We start from the raw sequence: 5,699 nt of genomic DNA on the forward strand, positions 1-5,699 counted from the left end.
TAAAAATCTCCCGGTTTGCCATTTACGTTGTCAATTTAAACACGGAAGTTCCCGTCTATACCCACAGAGTAGCGAGTTCAATGCTCATCTCTTATTATATTTCTAAAAAAAATATTACTTAATTGCTATTAGAACGCAACATCGGAACCCCAAAATACATATTAAAGGTAAAACACATACACTTTCACATAAAAACCATTGATTCTCCTCTCTTAAAATATGTCGTTCGTACTATAATCAAAGTACTGGAAATACTGAGAATCGCTAGGCTTGGCTTGTAATGATGCTGTATGGATATACAAGTTATGATAGAACTATTGACATACCAAAACAAAATGTTCAATAATTTGCTGCAATTGCTAAATAAAGGAAAGGATAAAATGTTGGAAGTTTGGAACACTTTTCTAAACAATTATAAATGCATGCTATACTTGTATTTAAGATGGGGATTTCCATATGAAATATTTTTTATAAAATGGAAAAATGAAAATATATTATAGTAATTCATATTGTTGTTCGATTTAGATCGGTCCTTATTGTAAAAATTATTTATAACATAATGGGACTGTCGCATTTTGCAGTGATATACATATTATGCATAAAACGTTTGCTGGAATAAATTACAAACTCGTTTTGATATGTGAAAAGTGCACCTTTTTTTATTGAATGACATCTAAGAAAATATCTGGCTTTTCCTCAACACAATGTTACCACACAATACCACTTACAGAAACATTAAAAACCATTAACCCAAACGAATTTTCATTCCTCTGATCCAATGTTAGAATTATGTCTCCTCAATTCATCTCGATCAAATGTAATTGTATTTCTCGACAATCTCAAGAATGTTCTCAAATAATTCGAAAACAATTCTAAATCATTTGATAAATTTAACAATAACTACTCCTTTATATGACCTAGAAACCCATTATTTGAGGTACCCTGCCTTGAGTAGCGTAGCGCAGGGTAAACGATGAACTCTTTTGTGTACAATTAAAATACCTTGAGCTATGTTTTTTTTTCTGTTTGCTTATGTAAAATATTGAAATAAAATTTCTAAATTTAACAATATTATCACAGCCAATACTTTTCCCTGTTTCTAATTATACATAAAAATGTTCTATATATTATTATTTTCTCTAATAATAATTAACACATGTAATGATTTTGTGATTACTGTGCTATAGATGTGTCCAATCCAGGGGCCAATAACACTCTAGGCAAGGATTAAAATGGAGTACTTGATAATAAAAGAAAGAAAATTAGGCTTAGATCTACATAATTTTGAATATTTTTCAAATGATTCCAAAACAATATTGTGATTTTCTTTAATTTTCATATAAAACTTCATTCTTCTCAATTTACTAGAAGAAAGAAAAAATATCCAAATTTGATATTGGTTTTGTAGGATAATTGTATAACGTTATATCTACATTAAAAATTAGGGTTTAAATATGTTTGCTTAATATTATGATATAATACCAGTAAAATTTCTAAACCAGAACACATTTTGAACGAATATTTTTAATATACAACAACGTCCACAGGCCTCATCACTGTTTTCACTTTCTTATCAATACAATGAATACATGTATGATGTATGATAATTTGATATATCAACAGCGGTAGAATCATTTCATGCACAGTCAAAAGTTGATATTGTTAATATGTCTACAGTAGTCTGTTTCATACTAATCACAGGTAGGATATTCGGTCCGATGAAAAAAAGCAAAAACAAAACGCGGAGCGGAAAACGAAACAGAACAAAAAACGGATCGGGATTTTCAAAATATACAAATCATATATTTTTCTTAACGAAATATAACAGAGGTAGATTTTGTCTTTATACATGCATCAATGCACATTGATTTATATTAATGATTGATTGATTGAATATTATTTTACGTCCCTCTCGAGAATATTTCATTCATATGGAGACGTCACCACTGCCGGTGAAGGGCTGCAAAGTTTAGGCCTATGTTCGGCGCTTATGGCCATTGAGCAGGGAGGGATCTTTATCGTGCCACATCTGCTGCGACATGGGACATCGGTTTTTGCGGTCTCATCCGAAGGACCGTCGCATTTAGTCGCCTCTTACAACAAGCAAGGGGGTACGGAGGACCTATTCTAACCCGGATCCCCACGGTATGATTTATATTAATGAAAATATGATATTATTCTACAAAATGTATTCCTGTGCCACAACATTGATAATAGAGAGTGCATACCTTCCATACATTCAGCAACTAGCGCATTATATATAATTCGAAATTTTAGAAACAAAAAAGCATTGTCAGCATCAAATACTACTGTATTAAGAAATAAATTACAAAAAATGCACTAGCCAGCAATTCTACGTTTTAATGAGGAATATCTAGCACGTACATAAGATAATACTTAATCACAGTTATTATCCACATCATGCTTCAATCTGTCTTCAGGAAAAAATGGAGGTCTGGGTAGTTAAACCTTGAACTGTCCTCGTTTCAAAGAACAGCCGACACGTTTCAAAAAGACACTGCCGTCAAGGGGCAAAAGGAGGCTTATCTTTTCTGTCCTCTTACAATTTCGCGATCATACAAAGGTGATATTAATCTAGTCAAAATGGATGAATAGAAATGACAAATGCAGCGAAGTCTTATGATTTCTTAAAAGACAAACTTGAAATATTGTGTGCGTTCTACATGCTTTTATATTTTTAAAGAAATTTTTTCCCAATTTAATATCTAACATTTTAATATTTGAAAGAAATATAACGATATATGACGCAGTAACCAGTGCGTATATTCATTTGAACAAAATTTTCAAATTACTCACAACACTCAGTTACTAGTATTAACAAATGTCAGTAGTTCGTTCATGGATCGGTTCGATTGTTTTCCGTTTCTTACTATTGTTCTTTTCCATTTCAAGGAGGTTAGGTGGGGTGAAAAACTCATTATGTATGTAGCTGCTCACTAATACATGTACCTCTGTCAACGCTGAATTGCAAGACTATTGGAAACCGTTAATTAAATTCTTATAAAGGCAACCAATGATTTTTTTTTTTGTACGCAATATTATAAATGGGGATTTAAAATAATATATGCAGCTAAGATTTTTTTTTTAGATCGGGCAAATACACTAATTTCATCAAAATCAAAATTTCAGGAATTTCTTTACAAGAGGTAAAAACATTTCTTTTTAAAATATTCTGCACCATAAATTGATTAAAGAGACACTACAGCTCATTTTGCGCAAAAATCATGAAATGACAATTTTCTCAGGGCTTTCTCAATTTTTGTTGCATTGTTGAATGTATGAACTTTGCGAAAATAACACTTATCTAAAGTTAAAAACTCTCGTTTTAACGTAAAAATTAATACTTTTTGATGGCCTATACAAAAAATATCGAGTCTCCTCCTTCGGTCTTCAGACGCATGCGCATAGACAGTAAACAGTGCAGCATGTCGTCAAGTGAGTGCAGTGGATATCGATAGATCCAGAATTTTGAAAGATTCTATGAGAAAAGAGGTAAAAATAAAATGAGACAAAACTCATACGTGAAATAAAATTTACCTTGGGATCAGTATGACCGTTGGAAAACGAAAAGCTAGGAGAAACGATTGTAACTCAGTGGCGGATCTAGGATTTCCGAAGGGGGATGTGAAAGTCAAATATTAGCCAAAGTAATCGGCCATTCTGGGTGCAAAATTTGGAGTTTCACTCACAATTTGTGGTTAAAAAGGAGAGGGGGATCCTGGCCCCCCTAAATCTGCTATTAGGACTAGCCGCGAAGAACTGCTTTAAAAGTGTTATTTTTATCTGAACACGACAGGTGTTAACCAGTTGTAAAAACATCGGTCAATAAGAACATAGGTGGGTTTCTGTTGAATTATGATTTATATAATTACTTATTATAATGAGCAGGAAATAATCTAGCTTATACTTGAAAGGTGAGTGTGGTCCCCTTGAAGGGGATTCCTACACAACACCTTTGCTGTCATTCAAAACCACGTGATGTAAATAAGCATTCAAAAGTCCGAGTCAGCATGAAGAAACCTTTGAATTCCGGACGATCTTCAAAGCGCAGTTGAGAGTAAATTAATGCATCCAATTGTTCAAAATTGTCAGTATCGATATGATTTTTATCATTTTATCAATACGTGTCTTTAAAAACACTTTATTAAAATGTGGGAAATGAGCTGTAGTGTCTCTTTAAGTTTATGCCGCGTCCACACGAATACGCATTAAAATTTCCGTGTGAACGCGGTTCAGATTTTTAAAATTCGCATTACCTGGTAAACGTTTAATTTCTGCTGTCCTTGTTCGTAATTATACAATAAGCCTTTTGATTAAAGGACATATCTCATGTTTTCAAAGTATACAATATTACATGCATTTTGTCTTCTTTATGCTTATAGTAATTAATTCTAATAGTTCGTTCGCCGAAATTTTGCGATAATTAACCACAATACAGACTTAAATCTAAGCCCCGATTTCAAAAAGTCAAGTTAATTAGGTAGGTAGTCACGTGGTACAGTGACGTCACATGCGCCCTTCGGATTGTGAAAGTACTGCGAGATATTATTAAAAACTCAACTTTTAGGGGCCTAATTAATTTACCATGGGCAACATTTAAATCGATGTTGATAAATTGTCCGAGTTTTATATGTGTTCGCCACCAGTGCACACATATAACGATGTAAATACCCAAATATAGCGAGTAAAGCGTGTATGAAATCGGCAAAATTGTGAGTAAATAATGTTTATATGGGTCTCTGTCTACAAACTGTTCGGGGATGTTATTCCTTTATACATCTGTAATTGGCGCTGTTTTTCTAAAATAAACAGTGCAATCATTATTTATTTTTGGATTAGACAAATTATGATACGTTAAATTGTTGACACCTAGGCCCTATGCCAAGCTATTGTCACGCGTGCATTTCGGAAAGAAAGAAAAAGACAACACACACACAAATCAATAAATATATTCAAATTTAAAGTGGTAATCACATTATTTTATTTTGAAAAAGCAATCTTATTACTATTTTTGAATTGTGATCTGCACGTCTTTGGGAAGTACGAAGTGGGAGCACGGTGTTATTGCCTACTGACGCACTCAAGATGCTACAAGTTCAATAAAGAAATAATTTTATAATTCAATTTAAAGTTAGGAAATACAATATTCTATTATTTGTATAATTAAAAGTTCAATTATTTTGTATCTTTATTTTTTGTTGTTGTAAATCTACCAGTTGGTAGAAGCTGCATTGTATCGTCGATATATGTTGTTACAAGGTGAAGGTCAGTTGATCCGAGTGTGTATTGAATTTGAAGAGCAAAACAGAATGTATGCTATAGGCCTACCAGAGCTTATAGCTTCGATATATCCATTTTCTCGCAGTTTATTAGGGTCTCTGTCCAAGCGATGTTTGAAAAGGTGACTGGGTGTGTTTTTTAAGGTAAAGTTCTTGCTCCAACAAAAAAATTATCCACGTCTTTTTTCTCGTACCTTCCTTCGAAAAATTGAAAAATACTCAGTCTAAATCCTTTCTACCGACAACTAGTACACCCGAGCACGGCACAAAACATCTTAATGCATTATTATAATAGAAAATATGCATATCGCAAGATTTGAATTTCATCGCTTTCAAACTCGAAAACTACGCAAAATATTTCATTTAAAACACATTTAAAGTAGTTTTAGGCATAAAAAG

The sequence above is a fragment of the Ostrea edulis genome, chromosome 2 (assembly GCF_947568905.1).
Source record: "Ostrea edulis chromosome 2, xbOstEdul1.1, whole genome shotgun sequence".
Taxonomy (NCBI): Eukaryota; Metazoa; Mollusca; class Bivalvia; order Ostreida; family Ostreidae; genus Ostrea; species Ostrea edulis.